The sequence below is a fragment of the Phalacrocorax aristotelis genome, chromosome 14, assembly GCF_949628215.1.
Source record: "Phalacrocorax aristotelis chromosome 14, bGulAri2.1, whole genome shotgun sequence".
NCBI classification, from domain to species: domain Eukaryota; kingdom Metazoa; phylum Chordata; class Aves; order Suliformes; family Phalacrocoracidae; genus Phalacrocorax; species Phalacrocorax aristotelis.
The window spans coordinates 2,946,436-2,973,740 of record NC_134289.1 but is presented as its reverse complement, the minus strand read 5'-3'; positions in this window follow the sequence as shown (position 1 = coordinate 2,973,740).

Here is a 27,305-nt window from a genome sequence, read left to right as displayed (position 1 = left end):
AGACACGGAAAAAATTCATAGCATTTTGCCAAGTACTTCCATTCCTATATAGGCCTGAGAAAATAAATAAATTGTAAATAGAGTTATGCCCTATCTCCCTGAGGAGCAAAGTAATAAATCAAATTAGAAAATAAAACTGGAAAGTCTTGTTACTACCTGTCTTTTTAAAGAACACTACTGTCGGCATCCAGGACTTCCCAGTCACGTGGTACCATGAAATGGCATGCAAACTTCAAGACTCCAGAGGAGCTGAGTAGCCAAAGCTACCTTGCTCTGTTATTTTCTTTAATGAACAACATTATCAAAGCCAGAAAAATATGACAGCAGCTGACAGTGTGGGTGGTGACAGAAAAATATGAAGAGACGTATTCTAAGGGTTTTTTCTTTTCTTTTTCCCCTAATGTCCCATAAAACACATCCATATACTGCATTTATTTAAAGGCTGGTGATCAAAATTAGTCAACATGGTAGCTCGCAACAACCTAACCAGGATATTTATAGAGAGTGGTTCCCTGAAGAGACCAGAAACGTGTCCTAGTGCCTTTGCTTTATTGTTAGGCTGCAAAAGTTCTGAGCAGCGTTTAATCAAAGCCAATTAGGATAATACAGCTTACTGCCCAGTGCCTCGGTGGCTGCATGACCAACACAGAGTGGGAAAATGAAGAGACAGAACAAGTACAACAGTGAAAGGAGGTGAGTCATGCAGTTCTGCAGGCTGTCACTGAGGCCCCCTGACCTGCGGCAGCGCGGCGGTGGGCACTGTGAATTCACTGCTTGCTGCAGTGCACTCCATGACGCTGTAACGGTGCAACAACAGTAATAAAGCACCGTCTAATATAACAGCCGTGCAGGTGCTCAGGCTGCCATCCCCACCGAATACTAACCCCGTGCTGGCACTGAACTGGTCCACAGTGCAAGCCCCTTTCCAGGTTCTCTTCTACACAGATTTCAGCTCTTTACCCATCTCTAGAATCTTTGTGCCTCCACCTACTGTAGCCCAGGAGTTCACAACTGATGGTGCAGTGCCCAGAAGTGAGGTCTCTAGTCTTGCCAATAACACAGGGGGAGGTGTTCCTCATAACCAATACCTTAACTGCTTTCTCTGAAAGACGTTCCACGTATATACAAGAGAACTAGGAAATGCCTGTGCAGCCTCAGTTCTGCCTTCTCATGAATAGGTACTGTGACACGTAGTTAAAATTTACCCATGAGGCGATCACACGCTCTTGTGCCCTACAAGTCCCCTGCCTCACTCCTTGAGATCCAGCCCCAAAGGACAACGAAGAACAGATGTTACGTTGACAAATGCAGCTATTCCCACAACTGCTCATGTGTGGGCGTGGTAGTGCATAAACACACACACACAACAGCGCTTCTGAACCACAGTCAGAAAAGCTAAGCCTTAGCAAGATTTATTCCATCTTCAAAGTCAGGGATTCATTATTTTTTAGTTTCACTGACTTCTCAACAATTCATGAAATACTTATCAAAATTTGATATGCCCTTCATGAATCTCTGAATTTAATACTTTTTTTTTTTTTCCTTATAAAGGTGGGCAATAAATACAGGCTCCTTTGGAAGAATCTGGTGCTGTGTACACCAAACACAAGGATATTACAGCTGTTTCAGGATTAAGGTCTACAAGTGGTAGGAGGTAACACGCAGGCAGAGCAGGCATTCTAAACCGGAAAACTTTGTCCTCGTGCATTTGGCTATGTGCAGGCAACACTCAGGTTCAGTTATCATCACCGCTTACAGAGGAAGCTTCCTAGAGTTATGGAAAGTCGTCACTTCCTAACAGAAACATGAAATGGCAGCAGAGAGTTGCCAGCAAGGCTCTTGCCTACCAGCTATCACATGTGAGCAACTTCCACTTCTCAAGAGGAGAATCCAGTTTGCTCCTTCCTGTCCACCCGCATGTTCGACAAAGGCAGCCTGCATCTGCAGTACTTGTGCTTTGAACGGTCTCTTTCAAACTGTACTATCTGTGTTGCAACTTGACTCGTGTGAGAACGACCGCTAAAATGTTGTCACACCATTTCTGCTTAAGTTTGATTCCTAGAACTTTTGCACAGTATAAAATGATCTCGGAATGAAAGATTGCATTTGCCATCTTATTTTTGACAATATGAAACATTTCAATTGCATTCACAAACACAAAAAATACCTGTGATAACTATAGCAGTTCCTTACTTGGAAAAGTAATACTAGAAAGGAAACACTCAGAACACTTATCCCTTTCAGCTCAGCAGCTACATTTTCACCATGTAATCTACCCACATCACATGCATCGCCATCTGTGCTGGTTTTGGCTGAGAAGGGGTTAGTTCTCCTCACTGTGGGGGGCGGCCGCCTTTCCGGCTTCCCGCTCTGCCGCGTGGCGGGGGGGGGGGGGGGGGGCTGGGAGGGGCGGGGCCACGGCGGGGGCAGCTGACCCCGACTGGCCAGTGGCAGGTTCATTCCATACCATGTGACTCCATGACCAGTATATGGAGGGGGGGCAGTTTCGCAGCTCAGGAGCAGCACGGTGTCGGGTCGGCGGGCGGCGAACGGCTGCGGCGCGTGCTGTTCGTTTCGGCGGTTCGTTCCCCCTCTGCCCTCCCTTCCCCCCTCCCCCAGGGCTTTGCGCGTCTCATTGTTCTCCTTTACATTGCATTTCTCTTGTTGTTTCTTTTAATTTTAATTATTAAACTGTTCTTATCCCAACCCATGAGCGTTACCCTTCTGATTCTCTCCCCCATCTACTGGTGGGGGAGTGAGCGAGCGACTGTGTGGGGCTGAGCTGCCGGCTAAACCACGACACCATCAAATGGACAGCCGGTAGCCCACAAGCCTATAAATAAGAATAACTATTTCAGAACACTTATTTAGAAACTATGAAACAACATGATTATAGGCAACATCGCATTTCTTATGCTAAAGATTGCTTTTTGAAAGCTGTACCAGCTTACATAGCCAAGGACAAAGCCAGAATCTGACAGAACTCTGCAGCTAGATCTAATATCTTTAACACTCCATTCTATTTTGAACTTTGCTTTTCTTCTTCAAATTAAGTCCTCTGTTTATAAACAAGATCTAAATCCCTCCTGGGGTTAATCAATAAGCACAAAATACAAACCCAAAGAAGAGAAAGCACCTTCAAAGCTGATATTTGCTCAAAACCTGGAGCAGTTGCCATGGAAATCAGACCCTTTTGATCCATAAATAGCATTGAAGTAACATGAATATTTGAACCAGGGCCAGTTAGTTTGAAATCAGAAAATAAGAGGAAATGAAAATGACAGAAGGAAAAAGAAGTGACAAAAATCTCCCCAAAAGTTACATTTGCCTCTCCTTTTCAAACTTTCTTCCTAAGTCTGTGTTTTACTAAAAACTTCATTTTAATCTTTGTTTAATGAAAATTTGAAGTGCTGAAGAGGCAGAAGATTTAAACAAAGAGATTAAATTGAGAGCAGCATTGTTAAATACTGCATAACATAACTATACTAGCTGTGTGAACGCTGTGTAGTTATTAGTTGCACATAGTCAAGAAAACATCATTGTACCTGAACATGTCTGCATCTAAACTTGTGAATAGATAATTTGATTCAGAAGAATTACTCATCCAAGTACTCAAGAATCTTTGCCATAAAGTGATGGTTACATCAAACTGTACCCTTGCAGACCTAGGCATCATGGAAAAAGTCTCACCACACAACTGTATCCACTATGCGCAACACCATTAATATAGATTTTCCTATACACGGTCTTGAAACACTTCCCCCCATCCTATTTTGCACTTTCACTGACTTAAGACAATGATCCAGTTTAATAATTGGCTCCATTTTTTTTTTTTAAATAACAACCGAGAAAAGGCAGTTTAAGTGTACCAGTGCTACATCCTGTGAGGCTACCCTTCCCCCGAGCAGCTGTAGAACATTCCTCTACAGCCCTAAGGCATAGCAATGCTGGTCTATGCCTCAGGGGGGTGGTGGGAAGCCCTGTAGCAGCCCTTGTGCCTTCCTCTGTGCTTTGTCTCATCCTTACCAAGAGGCAGGAACCACTACACTTGCAAACTAGGAGCACTGACTAAAAGTTTAGCTCTGTTCTAGGCTCAGTTCTCCATGGCTTTTACAGCTAAAGCAAGACCAGGAGACCTAGACTTCCCCTTCATTATGACTCTCATTACTTACGGTTTTCCTTCAAAAACAGAAACGACCGAGCTTGCATTTCCTGTCTGCAGAGAGTAGTCTATGCTGGAGATGACTCCAAAGAGGCAAATTTATATGGTGTTGGATTATTTGGAAATACACAAACTTATCTTGTCTTCCTCTTTCACCTCCCTGCACCACAGCTTCTTGCACAGAAAGAGACTGAGGACAGCTTCAGAGCTTCCTGGGCACGCTCTTGGAGATCACACTGCAGAATAGCTACAGCAGCTTCTCCTCCAAGCAAAGTCAAGAGGCAGGATTTATTTTCTCTACTTCAAAATGGTACTTAGAAAAATCCTGTTCTGCGAGCTGCTTCATCCTGCAATCTCACAAGCTTTCTCAGACAGCTTTTGCGAAACAACTTAGGGAATGAGAAAGTGATCATTCCTTCACTGAATTGGCAATAGTATCAGAGACATCATTCCTTTTCTGGAGGAAACTGCTGCTTACCAGTCCTTATTTTACCTTGCAGAACAGTGCTTCACTGGGATGAAATAAGATCAGTAATTGCTGCCTTACAGCACAACCTACCAGAGCAGGAAGGGGGTTGTGAAAGCAAGTATTTTTCAGTGCTGTACTGGAAAAGATCTCTAAAAGAGCCCTTACTTCCAGTTTCATTATTTTTTTCCTTAAAGGTACTGCTTTCAGTGCCCAATGGCTATGGTGATGAACACGGTCAAAACAAACCAGGAAACTAAAAACTTATATTGAAATACAAGTTCAAACTGCTAAACTGACCAGTCAGAGGGGTAAAACAAGCAAGGAAACAAACAGAAAACCCACACTAATTGGTCACCTACACAATGATCCCACAAAAATATGATAAAACAGGAATTTATACATATCAGCATGAATTAAATTGAGGAAAAATCTGAAACAAACCTGAGAGTTGTACTGAAATGTAATGTAACTATTGTATTGATGTTGTTGTAATGCAATGGTCAAGTTGCTTAAAACCTACTGGACTTCATGAAACATTTTAAGTAGCATTTTTCAGGAGGAAAAAAGTCAGTTTTCCAAGATAGATTTGTCATAAAATACTGACTGGTTCTATAACAATTGTTTCACAATATCATCTACTGTTCCTCTTATATCTAAGATCAGTACAACTAGAAAACTTCCTTACTGTTACCCCTAAACAATGACATATGTAGAAGTAAAGACGACATCATACTTACGTTATGGCACATTTGCATTACGGAACAGTTCAGATGCTACAGTGGAGGCCTGAGTATTTTAGACACTATGAAATATTTATGAAGATGTATTCCTTTGTTGTAAAGTAGTACTGGGCAAGACCTGAAGAAGGAACAAAAACTAATCATCTATACACTCTGCTTTCCTATTTGTATACCTTTGGAAACTTCCTTTCAGGCAGTCAAAGATTCAACAGCACTTTCTGCTTCTTGAGCCATCAACAGCTATCCAACAGCCTTTCGAGGCAGCACAGACAGGGCAAGGTTGAACAGGACGGAGATGACAATAGGTACTGGGCTTATGGCTCAGACAGGAGAGCCCCATGTACAGACTGACTCACAGGCTCCCTGCAGAAGAAAGGAAAGGGGAGGCAGGCAGCCACGCTCTACAAGGAACCATCAGTGTGCCACAGACTGAAGAGTTATCCGATAGCAAAGAGCAATACCAGTGATTGATGACTATATTCTCTATATATGGACTTCCTATGTTATAAGGCAGTTGAGGTACATAGAATTATTTAGGTTAGAAAAGAACTTTAGGATCATCAAGTCCAACAGTTAACCCAGCACTGCCAAGCCCACCACCAAACCATGTCCCCGAGCACCACAGCTACACATCTTTTAAATACTTCCAGGGACTCCACCATTTCCCTGGGCAGCCTGTTCCAGTGCTTGACAACCCTTTCAGTGAAGAAATTTTTCTCAATATCCAACCCAAACCTCCTCTGATGCAACTAGGTGCCATGATACATGTACATGATTTGCAGTCATTGCTTTGGAGCAAAGATCTTCCAAAGGACTTCTTAGAAAATGCAGTTAAGACTTCTGCTTATGTTAAAATTGTATTGGAGATCAGGAAGGAAAAGAAGGAAGAAAAAAAGACAAGGTTCATACAAAATATAGTTCCAGGATTACTCAAAGAAACATCTGAGTACAAATTTAGTGGGCTCAAGGACCAGAATTATTGCTTATATCCATCAGAGGATGAGACCCAGCAACTCAGAAATAGCTGGACAGTGACTAAAGATACGGTACATTTAAAACAAGCAGATGCTTTTCCCACTAAAGTTGTCAGAACTTTTCTAAAAGTTCTGAAACCCTGTGTCCCCAGATCAATAAAGACATACATACTTGGGTCACAATCCTGCAATTTAGTATATGTAAGCGCATACATAGGGGAACACATTTTGTGTACAACTATTTGCACATCAAGATCCTTATTTTCCATTTTCATGCCTATCCTGCATTACTTTCACTTTCAGAACTTACGTACTAGTATTTCAGGACATTAATTATGTCTTTTTTGACTGGAAGGCACTATGTGCAAATATGTTGTAAATAAAGTCTGTTTGGTGCCTTAGTGACAGCCCCCTGTTGGCTTTTTGTATTTGGACACTTCTTTTCAAAAAGAAATGCAGAAATAAGATATTTTCAATGGTATAAGCCTCACAGCGTTCCTTGAGGCATGTGTTATCTTACTGCTACATATTCCTTGGCATATGCTTTTTTTTAATAAAAAGCTCCTGAACAAACACTGTATCTTTTGTTGAACAGAGGAAAACCAAATTATTCCCATTCCATTTATGCCGTGCAACTATTATGTAGAAAATTAGACTACAGCTTGCTTTCTAAAGAGAGGTAGGCCCAAAAGCAGATCTTTAAGCAAGCTAATTTGTTGTGCTAAGGAACATTAGAGGTGGGCGTAAATTAGTCAGAAAATGATCACAGATGGTAAGGAAGTGCACCTTAGAAGAACTCATACACTATAACCAGAAAATTATGCGTAAGAGTATATATGAGGCATAATTAGAGAAAAGAAAGTACAAATTAAAGGTGGCCTTGCTCTTTGTTTGCAGTTTTCTCAACTGCACCCGCAACTTTCCCTGAGCCCATGATCACAACACATGGCTGGAGGAGCCTTGGAGCAAAGCACTTAACAGACACCGTTCAGCTGCCCCCCACAAACTCTCCCTCCTCCCAAACCTGGCGATCCTGGCACACTGCCACCCTTTGAGCCCTGACCACCTCTTCCTCTAACGGCCACACTAGGGGCGGGAGGCAGAGTTCTCACCGTCTCCAGTACAAGCTGCCACACAAGAAGGTTTTGGCCCATGAGAAACAATAACCTGAGAAAACTAGCCCATTTCTCATTTCTGGAGGAACTGAGAACTCCATTCATTCCCTCTAACAGGCAGCAGCCCCCTGGAACTTCTCCAGGCTAAGAGGGAGTTTCCTGAATTTCTTTTTGAATGCTTCCTGTCATGGTTTCAGCTGGCATAGAGTTAATTTTCTTCACTCTAGCTGGTATAGTGCTGTGCTTTGAAATTAGCATGGAAAAAAAAAACCTGTTGAGATAACACACAGATGTTTAGGCTGTTGCTGGGTAGCGCTTATACTAGTCAAGGACATGCCTAGCCTCCCATGCTCTGCTGGGTGCACAAGAAGCTGGGAGGGGAGGGGGGCACAGCTAAGAGAGCGGATTCAAACTGACCAAAGGGATATTCCAGATCATGTAACGTCATGCCCAGTATGCTACCTGGGAGGGGCTAGCCAGGGGAGGGAGGGAGCAATCGCGGCTCAGGGACGGGCAGTGTCAGTCGGTGGGTGGTGAGCGGTTGTATCGTTCGTGTTTCTGCGGGTTTTTTTTTCCTGTTTTCCCTTTCCTTCCTTTTCCCTTTTATTATATTAACATTATTGTCATTATTATCATAATCATCATCATTCTATTGTAATCATTAAACTGTGCTTATCTCAACCCACAAGTTCTTTTGCTCGTCCGATTCTCTTCCCCATCCCACAGGGGTGGGGGGGGGTGAGCGAGCGGCTGCGTGGTGTTCAGTTGCCAGGTGAGGCTGAACCACAACACTTCCTTATAGAGTTGTTCACCACCTCCCTCTCTACACCCTTCAGGCATGGGTCACCACTATATCCTTCCTCTGATCTGTTTTACATAAAATCCTGATGGTATTTCTTCCTAATAGCTACAAAATTCACCCACCCTTTCTACCTCAAATCACTGGCTCACAACTGCACTGTTAATTACTGACACCTCATTCTCTACAGGTTTCTGTGGAATTAGCTGTTATCTCCTGCTAGTCCAAACATCCTCAAAAAAAGCATCCTTTAGGCAACTAAATTTGCGTTATTGTCTTTTCTCTTTTCTCTTCTAAAACTGTACTAAGATTTTACTCTTAGCGCCTCCCATACAATAGACCCCAAACATCATTGCTTGCAAGTTGTGTAGGGCAGCTGTTTTTAAAAGATCTTTTGAGACAGATACACATGTGATCTAAGTTGTTCCCAGGATGTTATCTGCAGTCCTGCTTTATTCTCACTTCACTTGGCTCTTACCCACTCAGTATTTTATCACAGATCCTAAACGATAAACTCTCCAGGCAAAGCTGCTGCTCCCCTCTGCTTTACCAGGCGTCAGGCATCCCTTTACACACTACATAGGTAAGACTATGCAAACACCATATACTTTGAAAGTACACAGGAAAAGCTGTTTGACAGTTGATATTTCACCATGTAAAGTCTGGAGCACAGTTTGTTACTGACAAGGTAAACAGAAATAGAATTGCAGCCCCAACGAGCAGTGCCAGGGGTGACAAACACAGCAGATCCCCTGGCTCGCTCCACAGGATCACAACAGAATAGGCAAGGCCAGCAGGTCCCTCAGGCCAGCCTTCTGCTCAAAGCACAACGCGGCTTGTATGGCCTTCCCAACAACCAAACGGGTGCTTCAATGGCAGGAGAACCCCAACCACGCCATCTCCTGCAGAAGCAGACACATACAAACCTCTGCACAGTTCTGATGTCTTCTTTTATTCATTAACTTATAAAGACAGGGCCTATCTGAAAACATTCCAGGCCAAATTCTTTAATTTCTGCTCACTGCAAGCCTAATGCTTTCATTGTGAATCTCCTGTAACTGTAATATTGATAATGAAATCACAGACTTTTCCCTTTGGAAAAAATCTGACATTTCCACTAAGATTATGAAAAGAAATTAAACCATCAGAAGTTTCAAACACGGCACCAGCATACCAAAGCAATAAATGCACACTGTGTGAACTGGCAACCCCTCCGCCTCTCCAAAACTGTATTTAGATTGTGGCCCTAGAAAAATACAGTGTGAAAACAGCATTTGTCCAGAGAAAAGACTGAAGATACACACCTTTCAGTTATATGAAAGGGGGCATCCTCCTGATTTGCTATTAAGTGCACAATCCTATACAATTTTTTAAAATCTGATACAATATCTTCAGAATTACAAGTTTTGTTCTGTCAGAAATTACTCAACAGGACAACATCAGTTTGAAACAGCAGCATTTCAAACCAGATCTTTCAGTTCTATCATTCGGCTCTTTGGAGTACTGTTTAGCAATATAGAAGAGGAAAACTCTAAGTAGTCACAAATTTAAAAATCAGAAATAGCCCTCATAGTGAATGAATCCCATTCATAGAAGCATTTGTAGGAAGGGTCCAACCAAAAGGTCAGCTAGTCCAACCTCCCACTTTAAGCTATAGCTTAACCACCACTAAACCAGATCAGTCACAGGTTTACACAGCAAAATCTTGAAAACCTCCAAGCACAGAGACTCCAGAATGTCTGGGCAACCCCTTCTGGTGCTGTACTACCCTCATAGTAGATTTTTTTTCCCCCCTCCTCTAAAGTTCTGCCCAAACCTCTCAAACTACACTTTATGGGCATCACTCAACTCTGGTGAGATTGCATCTGGAGTACAGTTCCTGCTGAGTGGCCTAGTTCAAAAAAGAGGCTCAGAAGCTTGCAAAAGTACGTTGGAGGACCACCTCTGTGGTGGCAGCACTTGATCTAAAGGAAAGGTTGAGGGAGCTGAGCTTATTTAGTCTGGTTAAGAAGAATCTAAGGGACAATCCAAAAGTCCCTCCAAGTTTTGATGGATAACGTCAAAGAGGAGGCCAAACTCTTCCAGGCAATATAACAAGGTCCAGAAATCTCTTGCAACCAGTATTTCTATGCTGCTACAACTCTAAGGAAAAAAACTGGCCTCCATATTAACTCCTGGGGCACTCTGCTCATGATCGGCCACCAACCCTTCAAACCTGGCAGTACAGCCAGTTTTCAGGTGACCATTTAGCCAGCCCATACTTCCCAAGTTTCCACATGAGAACACTGCAAAAAGGTGTCAAAGCCATACCAAGGTCAAACCATATTACAGCTTCACTGATCTCCCTTCATCTACATTACCGGGCCCTTTTCAGTTAAAAAACAGTTAAGGTTAACAAACCAGAGCTTTCTTTTGATAAATCAATGCTGACTACTTCCAACTGCACGCTTGTTCTTTATGTGCTTGTAGCTGGCACTCCAAAGATGTTTAGCATGACCTTCCCAGGGACTAGAGTAAGTCTGACCAACCTTAGTTCCCCAGGTCCTCCCTCTAATATTAATTTAAGATGGGTGTAATCTTAGCTGTTCTCCAGTTGTCAGGGGCCTCCCTTAATAACTGTGATTTTCCAGCCTTGCAAAATCACATGGGCAATCTCTTTCACCATCATTGAGTGAAGCCCGTCTGGCCCATGGGTTTGAACACTGAAGAGGAGCAGGAGGGCACATGACCTCCAAAGTGGACATGCCTTATTAGACCCTGCTTTGGAACAGGCGTGGAGAAAGATCCTACTCTCCATAAATACCAGGGACATGAAGCTGATTTAACTCTCCTGTTAGGGGTGTTTTCCGCTAATGCATAAACACACACGAGGAGAGTCTTATTGTTTTATTCTGAAATTAGGAAAATCTTCTGATTCCTTACAAGTCCCAACAGATGAATTAGTACATCATCTCTGCCATCACAAATGTGCCAGTGTGATCACAGCAAACGAATAATGTAAACAGGCATGATTTATTTCAAAGCTGTGAACTTTCACACACATTTTTTAAAAAATTCCTTGTGCTTGATGAACCTTGCTTTATCATGCTTCATTATAGAATAGTTACCTCGCTTTGCATTATGCAAATCCTAGAAAAACCCTAGAAAATCTTAAATAGGTCACTTGCATAATTTCCAAGTTACGTCATGGGAAAAAAATAAATCACACCGTTGCCTTTTTTTGTTTTTAAATGTGCATGGAATGGTGAGAAGATTTGTTTACTACTTCTGAGGGTTGCAGGAGAGCTTTTGTTAAAATAAGATTTAAACTTGTTTAGGAAATCCATTTTGATTGTCTGAGCATTGTTAGACAATTTATCATATTGGCAATAAACATCTGCACCACACTCTATAACGGTTCCATGGGACTTTATAGTGGGATATGCTGAGAATACATATGAAGAATACCACTAGGAAAAAGTCCCATTAGCTTAACAAGTTGCTAAGCCGAAACAGAAGCACTTTTTCTGTGTTTACATCGTTAGTTTAATTGTTCAAAAAGCTAAGCAACTGCATCACATTTTCTTTAAACAAATGAAAATATCTAACAGCCAGCAAATTCACATATTTGGATGCAGGTGTCTGCACATCACATATGTTACTCCTAGTACGGATGTTCAGGCTTCTCGTTCAGGATGGTATTTCATGCTGTACATGATAGAAAACAGTAAGTCACAGATGGAGCTTCCCTGCCTGAACTCTCTATTCCCCTTTGATTTCTGGTCAGCATTTTCAGCAGAAAGGGGAATAGATGAACTTTGTGGGCTCTGAAGTTCTGCAGACTGTGCACCTTTGTCTGCAAGTGAGGGAGGCAGAGGGGAATATGCTAGGGACTACAACAGTCCATAAAACTAACTTCACCAGAAGAATTATTTTTCTCTGGCACTGTATTCTTACTTCATCTTTTACCCCAGCATTCCCAGGGCAGTATGAAAGGGCCAGTCCTATATTCAATGTAGGTTTCTTACCTGAAGTTCTTTTTGCTGTGTTTGTGTGAAGAGGGTTTGGTTGGTATTCATTGGTTTGGTTTTTTGGTTTATTTTGTTTACACAGATGAAATAATACACTGTTGTTCTCACTTCCCTTTTTTTCTCCCTAGTGATTTTCCTAAGTGTAATGGGTTCTTGATAACATTAGAACTGAATAAAACTTTTTAATCCATAAATGGCTTCAAAACAAAGTTTGTTCCCTAATAGCAAAATGTGTAGAGCGCTACCAAAAGAAAAAAAAAATTATTGGGAGTCGCTTGATAAAATTTTCTAAACAGGTGATATCTTGTTCTGCTTATTTCGTACCTCTCAGGTTCATTCCTGGAAAAGTAACACTTCCCCCGCCCCCAGAGGAAATCCCCAACAACAGAAAGCTATCCAGAAAGGTACAATGATCTTTTGCTCCAGTGACCCTAAACATTTAAAGAAAGGATTAGAAAAAATTAAAAAGCAGGTGAGGCAGAAGGCTACTGCATATTTGTTGTTTATGCCATCTATTACAGTGGTTCCAAAAGTTTCATGAACATAACACACACTAAAACTCATCTTACAGATTGCAGGGTCACACCAGAAACTAATTTCATCTCCACCTGGACATCAAAAAATTACCCTTCTGTATAACGAAGTCAAAGTTCAAACTGAGATTCAGCAATGCATTTTAAACACTAATAACCCACAAGCAATTCACGGCTCAAAAGCAACAACCAGAGTGAATGCAAAAGATCAATTAAAACAGTAAGCACATCTGAGAAGATATATGATGCTTTTATAGAAGATATGTTAATAGGCAAAGAGAAGAAATTCATCATAGAGATTATCCACTATAAATTACTCACTTAACTGTTTAACTTCCGAGAAGCACAAGTGCCTGGATTCAAACCTGCGCCAGTTACAGTTCACTGATACGTACGGACACACTCATCTTGAATGTATCAGCTTCTATTACTTTCCTTAAGATACATGAACTTCTGGCCTTTCACAAATAATACTCTTGGATAGCCAAATGTGTAGAAGAGCTGCTATTCATGCACAGCACATGAAATCCACATCATCTACGTGAAGGCTGTTTGATATCCATTCATGGAGTCATAGAATCATTAAGGTTGGAAAAGACCTCTAGGATCATCAAGTCCAACTGTGACTATGGAGGGAGAGTGGGGAGAAATGATGCCTAAATCCTTTGAACAGCAGCTCACAAACAGTTACAATCCCACATAAACATAAAACAGAAGATAGAATCCAGACATTTTCTATTCTAGGGTCTATTTAAAAAGATGTTCTCTTCAAACCACGTGAAGAGATCTGGCATCCTGCAAAGCACAGCTTCATGGAGAAGTACAATGATATGTTTTAAGAAAAAATCCTATTATTTCTGTAAGCACTGGAAAAGCATCCCTTCAACTAACAGACTTTTTTAAATTCTCATTTCCAGCATTGGCAAGCATCAAAGCCAGCATGCAAGCAGCTGGGAGTCCAGCAGCAAGCTCATACTTGGAGCCAAAATCCATCTCTGCTGATCAAAAAGTGTACCAATACGTAAGAGAAGGACAAAAAATAGTTTGTTGGTAGTCAGGTTCTAGCAGTTGGTCAGTCAGTCTTTGGAAAGGAGCATTCGTCATAGAACCACATTTTGTGTATTGTGTACTCACCTAGTGAGGGCTCTTTTGCTTAGTTTTGGGCTAACGCAGCCACTTGCCCTTCACATATGGAGGCGGTGTACCACAGGTACACAGGAACAAGTAAGGCCAAGAGGGAGAAACTACTGCCTTCGCTGCCTTTACAGCTAAGCTCTGCACTCCCTAACAGTTGCATTCTGAAGTGCAGGTGTCCAAAGTAACAAGAAGCACCGTTGCTTTCTGGAATCATTCAAATACAACCTACAGCACAACTGACAAAAATACCACTTACTGACATAAAAGAAGAGAGTTTACCAACACCTCATTTACATGTTTGACTATAACCCAACTTCAAACTTTTGGCCTTCACTTTGATGGGATTCTTCTAGTTGAAAAGTTTTGCCTGACCTAAGGTACACTAGAGATCAAATATTTGTTCCAAGCTGAATAATCTTCCAATTAGCATATTTGCTTTTTGTCATAAATAAAGCATGATTTATTCTTCAACTGACAGCAGACTTAATGTCTCGGTTTTGCTTGAACTCACGTTTTAGTGTTTGAAACAAAAAGCTCTTTCAAGCCTTAATTTGGTATGAAAACAGATTCTCTGTTTCTCTCTTCAATATATCTGAACTGCAGAATACAAATGTCTGAACATAGCTTTTCACAAAATGGGTACAGAACTGACATAAGCAACAACTGTTCTGTTAAAGTATTCTAAAAATGTTACAGAGAACTAAGATTGCCCTATAATTAAGTCTAGCTGGGTTAGATGGAATACATAGGTACGTAACGTGTACAGTATGTACACAATGTATGTGTCTTATGTGTGCAGGTACTTACTTCAGGTTTATGACTTTAGTGCCCGTACTCCTTTAAGCACCAGGACCTAGTCTTCCAGCTTTAGGGACAGAGTGGCAGCTGTGCGAGTCATTTTGCATGCCAGGAAGTACTTTGAAATCAGTCCTTTAACAATACAGCCATTGGGTTTTCAGGCTCAAGCCCAAGACAACTTTTGTGGTAATACGGCATTTAAAAAGGAAAAATTAAAAGAAACATATACAGAAGCACAGGCTGCTTCCTGAAGTGTTGGCTTCAAGGTCAACAGCAATGAAGTCCACATCTCAGAAGCGGTGAAAATGCAGTGCCTTGAGCATTTGTTCTCCTTTTTAAACACTTCACACATTTTGTTTAACATCTTGAACAAATAGTTTGCATTTCTGACACTCTCCCACAAATCTTGCAATCGATTTACATGAAAAGTCAGGGCATCGCAGCTGTATGTTTTTTAAAAAGTTTCAAGGACACTAAGACATCTTACAGAAATCCAGAACAATTAAAAAGAAAACCATTTTGGGTGATCAGGATTTTATTAGAGGATGAATCAATCTTCTACTGCTCCTGAACTGCTGCATTCCAGCAGAGGAGACAACATGGGTTTTGCACACAGGTTTTTCCTGCCAGTTTTTGAATACCAGCAATCTTCAAATGGCCTACTTTGATGCTTCTAAAGGCTTTCAAATGACCTTACTTTTGGAAGTGTAAACCGATCCTCTGAAAATTGAGAGTGATAAGCCATTTGAATATTGACAAAATCACTTACTGCTTTTGAAACGACTACAACTCAAAGTACTCAAACGCATTCTGATCTTTGGCCTGAAAAATAATTATTTCAAATTTCCCTATCAGTCAGTTACAGTATGAAGAAGCAATCAATAATACAAAAAAATTAAAAATTCATAAGGCAGTTAACATTCAATCAGAGAGAATCCAATGTAGTGATCTTCAGTTATCCTAGTTAGAAATGTAATTAGCTGAATCAAAACAAAATAATCATGGCCATTCAAAGTGCAGAGAGATATTTAGGCCAGTTTTGTTTCAAGTTTCCCAAATTGGTTCAACCCCTCCCCACATACACATAGTCTTCTCTTTTCTTATTGCTAGAGTACAAACCCAATGCTTCAGACTTGGTGTAAGAAAATTAATTCAGCCTAAAATACATGATAACTAATAAGTGTGTTGTCTAAGGTGTGTAGGTAGGAAGTTACCCTAGGCTTGATACACAGCAAATCGAGAAAAACAAGCAATGCCGAGAGGGAGTCAAAGCACAGGCTAAATGAACCGCTTCAAGCGGCTCCTGCTGCTTCATTTACCACATCCAGCTCAGGCTAACTTAAAGTTAGATGCAGCTCAAAAAAACCCATGTCCTAGATCATCACCCAAAATGAGGAGGGAATAGGCAGGTCTTTGCATGCATGCACCTATGCAGAGACACTGCATATGTAGCATCAGTGTTCAACATGTAAACCAAGCCACTCTGTGGCTTCTAGCTGCAGCTTCCATGAAGAATAAAAAGCATATCCCGTTTGTGGCCTCAAAAATGGAAGCACTAAGAAAGGAGTTAGAACAGAAGGCAGAAAGGGAAGCAGAAGAATTGTTTAATGTTAGCAAAGGTAAGAGCAACATACTCTAAAGCAAGCACTTTTGCAGAATTATTTCTTTGAAGCCCAACAGAAAACCGCAGAGCCCACGGTCCTGCCATCAGAGAACACCCTGGAGAGCAGCAATCTAGAAGCATGCATCAGGCCCACTTTTGGCTGCAGAAGGCCAGCCTGACGAGTCACACCGCATTACCTCACTAGGTCCCATAAAATTAAAACCAAAACCTAGGTACAAAACATCAAGGAAAGTTCAGCCTTTGCCAATAATGTTTCTGTGCATCAGCGAAACCAGTAGGGAGCGAATCGTGTTGAATCTGGTCCCCGGTAGCCTCGCACCTTCCATTGCTGTACCTGCACGCTCGTGCTTCCCCACGCACACCGCTGCTTGTTGCGCCAATCCTGCCTGTACTTATCCATGACACGGATCACTCTGGGTCCGTGTCTGGACTTGTTTTTCCCCAAAGACTCATCCACGGGGAGCGGTACCCTTCCGGACACCCTTCGGGTGCGCTATGGGACAGCGGCGCTTCCCTCAAAGTGGCCCAGCCACCTGCAGCTTGGTTGCAAGCAGCCCTGCCAGCCCGAGACAGCGCTCCCAGGGACTGCTTTGGGCAGCCTATAGAAAAAGGATTTAAAGGCAACAAAACTAGTGGCTCGGCAGTGGTAGCACATAAAAACTTGAGTACCAGGTAGAATACGCCTGAAAAACTCATTAATGGTAGCTTGTTTAATTTACCTTATTCTGTGTGTACTTCCAGCGCTGTACATAGTTTCAACAGACTGTTTGGAATAGACAGCTGATTCATCAGCTAGGCAATTCTTTCTGCCTGCAAGCCCTAAGAGGCAAGCAGGAAATGAAATGTACAAAAAATATATGTATGCTGCCACATATTTCTAATATTACTCCACCACTCAGTTAAAAGTCCCACAACACTGTTAAGTTCCATATCAAAAAGAATTGATATTTTCAAGTAATTCTGCCCTCTAAGATCTCAAGAGCTAAAAACCTTTGAAAAGCCAGATGCTTTTTAAAAACATAAATATGGCTTTTGGTACTATAACCTCAGAATTTTATTTTGGAAATAATGACCTTTATATTTACAATATAGATCAAAGAATCAGTTTTCCCTGTTCTCTTGGAAGGCATTTTAGAGGCTGGTCCTGCAAGACCTTCTGCCACACAGATGGAATAAACTGTTGCAAACTAAATTGGACTTACGTCCCTTGTTGGAAGTGGGTTGCACTGCACTTAACAGTATTATTGAACAGTATTTGTCCCCTCAGAATTGAGGTTAGAGATAAAATTTTAACTTGCATAGACTTTTTTCTAGCACCTCTACCTACAGGTGTCGTTGAACTGATTTAAACACTTAAAGTTTTAACTCAAAGATATGCAGTGTTAGTTCCTGGTAGTACATAAAACATTGATCAAGCTGTACATAATGACCTAAATCTTACCTTGTGTGTATTTGTGTAGTCTTTTCGAATTATAATCCAAATTCTGCAAATCTTACTGTAGAACTTACCCTAAGTACAGGGCTGCAATATACAGTGCTCTAGAGAATATTTATCTGTTCATTTTTGTTAATTTTGAGATTTTTTTCCCCAAATGTTGAACTGCAGGAAAAAAGCTTCATGTACACAGAACGTAGTAATATTGTTTTAATTAGCCTTCCTACATAGTCTATCTGCACACACATTTATTAATTTTTAATTATTAGTATGTTCTTCCCCAAAACTGAAATAAAGCCTAAACAGCATAAGCAACTACTTAAATCTTTTGGTTAGCTCATTCATAATGAAAAATACTGCTCCGTTCTGTGCAATTAAATTAGGATCAGTAACCTCCCGGGATCATAACTGCTAGAGGACAGAAAAAGATAGCTTCTGCTTAAAATAAATGTTTGTAATTGTTTCTACTTCAAATCATGATCTGGAAACATATATAGTTGACTGGTTGTGGATAATGTTTTTTATTCAAATATTTTTAATTGTTTGAAGGCCAAATCTTTACCAACTGCTGATTCCAATAAGATAAAAATTATAACTGAGGTAAGAAATAGAGGACATTTTGAACAGAGAAGTATGGCTCAGAAGACACAGAAAGAGTTAGAAAAAAAAGAAGTCTTATTGTGGGGTAAAAGGAGGAATAAAAACAGCCTTGGAAAGGTCTTCCACGAAGCACATTGTCAGAGTTGAAGCAGGTAACCTGTACCCATGCAGCTGACTTTTGCAGGGCCACTACGTTCCTCTCCTTAGAGTCTCCCAGACCCTAGGAAGGCTAAAAAGATGCAGGAGATCCCTAACAGCCACAGGCCTGCTTCTCAAAACAAGATTAAGGGTGTATATGACGAATGAAGATACGCTGCACTACCCTGCAACAGAGAAAAGAGCACTCACAAGTGACAGAACAGTAATTCATTGTCAACAGGCAAGATATTACTCTGAGCCTAGGAAGGAAGTTTCTTCTGCTCCTGAAACAGCAGTCACAGCTGCAGTTATGAAAATGGGGAACGTTAACAACGTAAAAAAGAGCAAAAACATAGCTAACAGCAGTTGAAATAAATATTCGAAAGTTGCCTGCAAGCACTATTTTCTCTTCAAAGGGCCAAATCGCTCCAGGCTCTCTCAATCCACTGGAATCTACAATTTGAAGCTTCAAATTGTTTTCAGTAATTATGTAATAAGAACAGTTAAAGCCACCGGTAATTGCAAACATGTTTACACAAATCTAAGTTGTACAGTTCCATTTAATATGCATCCAACAAAATAAAACAAATTAGTACCAGTCTTGCATAACATCAAGTGTTTCCATGACTAAAGATGGGAGCCTAACAGCGTTGGGAGAACATGAATACAGAACTTCAAACACACATCTGTCAACTGCTACCATTTTATCATTATTTTATTGCAATCGGTTAAGTACCTCAAACTCCCACAGAATGAAAAAAGACACTTGGAACACTTACTAAGGTGAGAAATATTACATTCTGAAGTAGCATCTTTTTGTTTTCCTGCATTCCTCAAATATTCTATAAAATATTTTTATAAATATGAATAGCAAGAACAACCACCTAAGACACAGGCTGACAGTGTTCAAAAGGGCTAAGTATTATGATCCCTCTTAAGCTATGACACAATCATTACTAATACAAGTTTTCAGTCAACTTTTTTAAGATTCTTATTTCATTAAATAATGCCGTAATTTTTTTTATTTTAGAACTAGAAAAAAAAAGTCTCTATCCAGAAACCCCAACATAGAATCACAGAATCACAGATTGGAAGGGACCTCAGGGATCATCTAGTCCAACCTTTCTAGGAAGAGCACAGTCTAAACAAGACGACCCAGCACCCTGTCCAGACGACTCTTGAAGGTGTCCAACGTGGCCAAGTCAACCACTTCCCTGGGGAGATTATTCCAATGGTTGACTGTCCTCACTGTGAAAAATTTCCCACTGGTGTCCAATCAGAATCTCCCCAAGAGCAACTTGTGTCCATTCCCCCTTGCCCTCTCCATGGGACTCCGTGTAAAAAGGGAGTCTCCATCTTCTTTGTAGCTGCCCCTTAAGTACTGGTACATGGGGATGAGATCCCCTGTGAGCCTCCTTTTCTCAAGGCTGAACAAACCCAGCTCTCCCAGCCTATCCTCGTACGGCAGCTTCCCAGTCCTCTGATCATCTTGGTGGCCCTTCTCTGGACCCCTCCCAGCCTGCCCACATCCTTTTTGTACAGAGGGGACCAGAACTGTACACAGCACTCCAGGTGTGGCCTGACAAGCGCTGAGTAGAGCGGGATGACGACTTCTTTCTCTCTGCTGGCGATGTCCTTTTTGATGCAACCCAGCATCCTGTTGGCCTTCTTGGCCACAGCAGCCACTGTTTGTTCATGTTGAGCTTCCTGTCCACCAGGACCCCCAGGTCCCTTTCCAGAGAGCTGCTCTGCAGCCAGGTGGATCCCAGTCTGTGCTGCACTCCCAGATTGTGTTTTCCCAGGTGCGTGACCTTACAATTCTTCTTGTTGAACTTCGTAAGGTTCTTGCTGGCCCACTCCTCCAGCCTATCCAGATCTCCCTGCAGAGCAGCTCTCCCTTCTGGAGTGTCTACTTCCCCACTCAACTTGGTGTCATCTGCAAACTTCATCAGGCTACGCTTGATGCCGTTGTCCAGATCACTTATAAAGATATTGAATAACACTGGGCCCAATATCGATCCCTGGGGGACTCCACTAGTGACAGGTTGCCAGTTTGAGAAAGAGCTATTTATCACCACCCTTTGGGTGCAGCCTGTCAGCCAGTTCCCCACCCATAATAAATGACAACATTTAATCAGTTGTTATAATTTTTACATAAATTAATGCTTACACTTGCCACCCAGCCCTCAGGCATTCCTGCACTAGGCCCTTCATAACAATTTCACCAGCTGCTTTACAAAGAGATGGGCATGCAACAACTCAGGCTGAGAATTCAAAAGGGGGCATAGGAGGAGGTTACAAATTCTTTTACATGGCAATGTTGACTTTTACTCTTCTGAGGCATTACAACTAAATGTCTTCATCTTGATAACATTATCTTAACAAGCAACCCATATTTGCTTTTGTCTTCGTGATACTGTTCTCTTAAACCTCCCTCATGTGCATACAGACACACACACACCTACAGCAAAACTAATCCTAACCACCTAAAAAAAAAGCACGCGACTCATCAGGCAACATCTGATCCTTCTCCCAAACGTGCCACCCAATGTCACTGTCCGAGTCCCAGAGCAAGCATTACGAAGCCGCCTCCACCAGAGCTCTCGGGAGAGTAGCGCTCTAGCACAGGCCCCACATCAGCATGGACTCAAGTTCACCAGCTCAAGCGGCCAGACAGACAAAACAAGCCATGAGCTAGCTGGCTGTAAAATATACTGAATTCCTAAGTGTGGTACGGATGCTTCAAGCCTGAGTTACAGACAAGTAACATGGATGGGAAGATCATTAGTCATTCTGACTAGCACACCTAGATGGGTCCTACGCAAGAAGCTTCAAAGAAAAAAGTGTGCTACAGGTGGGATGCTGGGCCTTTTAAGTGCTTGTACTTTGAAATAATATTACTCTTTCTTGCCCAAAGTGAAAATTACTTATTGCAATTTTAGATTTACTACCAGGCAGGCTGCAGTAGGCGGCGCACAGCTGGCCACGCGGTTGATGACTGGGGGTAGGGTGGCAACTTCACAGTCGGGTTGGGCTGTCAGTCTTACCGAGAGTCACGTGGTTTGGGCACTTACACAAAACCTCTGAAGCAATGCTTTGCAGTGCCTGACTGCACAGGAACATAGCCACTGATTATTAGAAAGTTACGTCCTCTGGATGAATAGCATATTGGAGAACACAGTCAAGCATTTACAAAAAACTGGAAAAGCAACAGATGTTATTAAATTAAATTTACAAGAGAATGTCTAGATATTTAATTAACATCTGAAAAAAGTGCTTAAGCAAGGAAGTTACAGCTTTTCAAAATATCAGTTTGTATTTTAGTAAAAAATTGTTATCTTATTATCTTGCTTTAGCAGTTTTGTTAAACGCCACTTAAGAGGAGATTGCCATCTTTATAACCAGGATAACAGCGGCAGCTCATTTGGAGAAAGAGCAGCCTACATCTACACCCACGTTTAACAGCCAGTCATTTCTTTAGCTGTAGTACACCCGCTGCTGCAACTACAGTCACAACTTACCTTTTTTCAGACTGAATTCTTTAATCCACGAACCTTTCCTCCTCCCGCATACGGAGGCAAAAGATACTACTTAGATGAAATCAGGTTTCAGGTACTTGGATAGTACTTGCTGCTTCTGTGATCCCTAATGTTTCTTGAATTCTCAGTGCAGACAAAGGCAGGACAAGGCGTGCCTGACAGCTTGGGTTATGCCCTCTGCCTGTAATTACTTTAAGTCTTTAACAGAGTGCTCAGTTAACTGACAGCTGTTAAACTGACTGGCCTAAAGTTGAATACCCTCATCGTCATTCCATTAAATACACTTATAGCCTGAGCGCTCTCAGACTAACATGTACAAACATCCGAGGTAGAAAGGTGAGGTAAAAGCTCAAAAGGAAAACTGAGAACTTGAGCCTAAACTCCTCCTTCCTTTGTAATAACTCCCCTTCTAGAGCTTCCAGCATTCTCTTTTTCTGTGTGAATTTCACAGTATTCCTCAATGTTCTCTGGTTTATCAATGAACCCAGAGGTGTACGTACAGTAACTTCAACTCCTACCCGATTTGTGCACAGAGCACGTACAGTTGGATCTCCAGCTATATTTTACAGGAAACAAACCTGGAGGAAATAAAAGAAAATACATGCATCTTTGGACATGGATGGGTAAAACCATCTTCAGGGACACATCAACCAGTGTCAGTTTGGTGATACCACAATTCCTTTGTTCCTTTAAAGTGTAGCAAAAGTATAAACAAGGGAATGAAAATAGACAGTTTCAAAGACATTTGAGGTGGCTTCTTCAGATCACTGCAGATACGGCCATTGCTGTCCAACAGCCTTGAAAAAATAAATATTTATGGCACTAGTTAAGAATAAGTAGATCTTGGGACGAGATTTTTTAGCTACATCACAAATTCCGGCACAAAAGCGAAATAGACCTTAAAAATTAAGAGCAGTCTAGAATAACTTCGCAGTTCCTAAACTGTGTTTGCTTTCCCTGTTATCGGTGCTGACTGTGTCTTTCTGCTGTATCTCCATTTAACGAGAGGACTGTGGAGGAGGAGGTTAGTTTTGCCTGGGGTGGGGGGTGAGGAGGACTGAGAAAAGTATCAAGAACATCATCTCCTCACTAAAAAAGCCACAGGTTTGATTCTCTCTTCACTGCGGTTAGACGTACAGTCTCGCACAATGTGAGAGAGGAGGTGGTGTCATTTACACATTTGCAGAATGTTGCTTTGGAAATTAAAAAGCTGGCAATTCTTTGACTGAAAAACAGACCCAAACGTGAGCACCGAATATAGAGTAACATCACTCCCTTGTCTCATTTGCTTCCAACTAAGCGATTTAGTTTAGACTGCAGACATGGTTAGCAGGCATACTAATTATGAAGAGATTGAATGCAACGACACTACCTTGCTGAATGAAAATCCTGAACCAAGAGAAAAGTGCCTCAAGGATGGCAGTGCAGTGAATTTCTTACAGGGCCCAGAAATCAAACAGCAGTAGACAAACCCAACGGCTTGGTGAAGCAAATAAAAACAGAGAAGAGAGAACATATGGAGTGATTAAGATCCACCTGCTAATTACAGCACCCTATTTATTTATCTGCTTTAAGTACGTTGCCTTTTACTTTCCCTATTTAATTTTTCTTGCAGTACGGAAAAGAAAGAGAAAGATGGAAGAGTGCAAACTGCTGTTTCCAAACCACATGCTTTATCTTCCATACCTTTTCCTTTTTTGCTTTTCTCTTTTGTTCCTTAGGTTCAATCCCCTTCATTTCCTGTATAGCTTTAAACACTCTGCTCTGGTCTGTATCTCCTCTACATCTTTATCTCCTGTATATCCTGCAAGGACTAAGAATCACTATCTGCCAGCTGTGCTAAGTAACTTCTCCGCAGCCTTTACCTTTCTTTGTCCTCAGGCCCATCTAGCACACTGATAGCCAGACCAACCTCAAGAGCATTCAGGTTTCTTCTAGCTTCAAGAGCTTCCATAGGAATTTGACAAATTGCTCAAGCAGTGTTGGTTTGTCACGAGCTCACTCTCAAGCACCTATGCTCTAACTCATCATAGGGTTGCTAGACACAGCCCTGAAGGACGCCTGTCTAGCACCGACACCTATGAAACAGAACCCACGGTCAGTTCGCCTGTTCCCAACACCCTGGGCCACATCCTGAGACTCCGTTCTCCACACCTAACATATGTGATCCTTCTCCAGGAGAACACACTTCAGTTCTTTGGGAGAAATAGCTATGAGCAGGTAGCCAGAGAAGCTTCACAAAGAACTTCTATTCCTCCATCTTTTTTTAAAAAAATATATATATAAAAAAAGCACCACACATGCCTTTGATGATAACAACTCCTGAATGTAAAGTCCTTTCCTCTGGTCCTCCAAGCCCTTGGCAATTCACAGACCATTTGGATTCAGAAAGACAGGTTTGAAACTCCTGGAGTAGCTCACCTTGAGCTGATGGAAGTCACTGAGAAGTGCGAGGGATTGACCCCCTGCTCCCCCATCATCGCTGCAGCTCTCCCATCACATGCTGCCCATCCCTCTCCTCACACCGCAGGCCCTGCCGGGTGACCTTGTTGCCAAGGTAACCTCTTCCCCACAGCACGGTTCTCCTCCATAGGAGCTGGGTTATTGTCACAGATGTTTGTACTAAAATAGGCGGCCATCTGCATTTATTGTCCTCCTGTTATTAGGGCTTTGTTCTCATTTTGTCTCAACACAGAAGTGAACAGACACTGAAGAAGGTAAAAGGTCACACATCCAAACTAAAGTCAGCAGTTTAGCAGGGTTGGATACAGCTCGTTGGGAAGAATGTGTCAATTCTTCATGCATCAGAGACCTTCACATTGTCAGAGGACTGCTTTGCTAAATGGAAGGGAGCAATAAACCCTTTCCCAAGATATGCCACGCTATAAACTGATTAAGTGGCATAGAACTAATTACAGCATATTATGCTTCGTAGGACTTTCAGAGAAGGGACATCTAAAGGAGTAACATTCACTAATTAACAATTGTTTCAGGCTACCAGGTTTAAAAGAATCTGGAGCAATATAAAGATAAGGGTCTACAACTGTGTTCTATGGCCATTAGCTTTAAGGTATCCATAACAGCATCTTCCTTCCCTTCCTACGCCGCCAGCTCCATACACATCCAGCAATGTTATGGGAATCCCTCTCATATGAGTACAATCATCCCAAAAGGTCTGAGAATTAAGTTGCTCCTGTTTTAGTCCACCTCTGCAGCCAATGAAGAGACAGCAACCCAGAGAAATGCAATAAACTGCCTCCTAAAGGCATCTATTTCTTTCTGATAAAAGGACACGAAGGCTGGAAGACAGACTTTAACAGGAGACTTCAAAGTTTCAGATGCGAAACTGCAGTGGGATCACACTTCAATCATTAGAAAACAAATGCACACGGCTCCAGGACAGATTTTACCTGGAGGAGAGACGACCATGGGGAAACAAGACAAAAGGTAACTGCCAAGATGAAGGAAGTAAATTGTTTTCACAGACCACCACGCACAGAACAGGAAATATTCCAACGTTGCGAGACACACAGATTAGATATCAAGGCAAAACCATTGTGATCTTAGTGACAGACAAGTCACCAGACAGATTGTCTGGTGACATTACAGCATCCACACCCTTTGAGGTTTTTTTTTATCCGTTGGATATAATGGACCCTACGTTGCTGCAGAGGGATATCTTCAGTGAGGCTTCACCTTGCAGCAATTTTATGACAATCTTACTTTTTCCCCCTGAAAACATTGCTCATGTGAATGCGTACACCAAGAGCTTGTTCATATGGGTCAGTGTGCCTAACTGAAGCACAGTGTTTGAACAGGCAAGCGACCTTCTGATGATTTGCCGGCCTGAGAATAGATGCTTCGCAAACAAAAGATGTAATGCCACTCTGCTTTGTGCTGAGCAGAGCTCCGTACGTATTGTTACGAGTAATCCCCAAAAGTCTTTGCTACAATACCTACCTGCCATAGAGAAACATGCAGGCCCAAGAGAATGAAGGTGCAATAAACCCTACAGCATTAAAGAAACCAAAATGCCTTTATTAAATTTAATAACTTCTGGGTATTGGCAACTGAAAACCTAACAGAAAAACAGTGTCGTTTCAACTGATTGTTGAAACATTTTTTGTATTGATATTTAAAAATACATACAGCTTGCGGTTTATTAGTATATTTGGTCAGCTGTCATCCGCTGAAATGAAGACATACAGACAGTCCTAAACCACACTACTTTGACCTTTTCAAAATTTTCAAATTGCAGTTGTTGGCCATTCCTTTTATTTCCTCTGCCTGTAACCTTAATACTCTGTGAGCAACAGAGAGAGGGAATGGTTGCCTACTCCAAGCAAATATACTGTAAAGGTTACAGTACCGTAAAAGATCGCCGCTCTTCTTTTGCTGTCATTTGCAAACTCTACTGGAAGCCGTGACTGCAAGGTGCTGCTCAGATGAGAATGAGAGTGGGACTAAGGAGTGGCAGAACTTCAATTCCTTTTCATAATAATGAGCTTTACAAACATAAATTGAAGTCTGCTCTCAGGAACCTATTAACACACATGATAGCTTGAGCAGCCCAGTTGATGCTAATACTGTGCTTTAATAATTTCTAAGATTGTAACAGTACTAAAGTTACTTTACTTACAAAAAATATTGCTCACAGTATTTCTTTCTTACAATAAATAAGAACAAATGGGATATCGGCTTTAATTTTTCAATCTAAATGGAAAGGACCTATAAACAAAATGTTCCTTTTTCAGTTCAGAGTACACATGACAACAGGGCAGAGTGACCTTTCAAGTATAGACTAGCTATTCCGCATACCTTTGGAAGGGCTGCAAAAGTTAGTCACAAATACTAAGCTTCACTGAGTGCAAGTCAGGAACTACTTTTCTCAGTATGGTGTCACATACCTCTTGCGATTCACTACACTCAGAACCATGCAACAGGCAACGCATCGTTTGAGCGGAGCTAAGAACATACAGGTAGTTCAATAGCGTTTGGACTACTGGACTGGTAAAATTACAGTCTCATTACAGGAATCTAACTAACCTCATTGCCAGTATGAATATTAAGAATTCTCATTACTAATACAGATAATTTAGTCAAAAAACTTCCTGGCATCTACTGTGTTCTCTGGCGCTGCACTCCTTTCTACATCCCCAGGGTTAAAGACTTTACAGCCTCAGGCCTCCACAGGCAGATCTAGCGGGGAACACCTCCTCCTGCTCAGTCTGG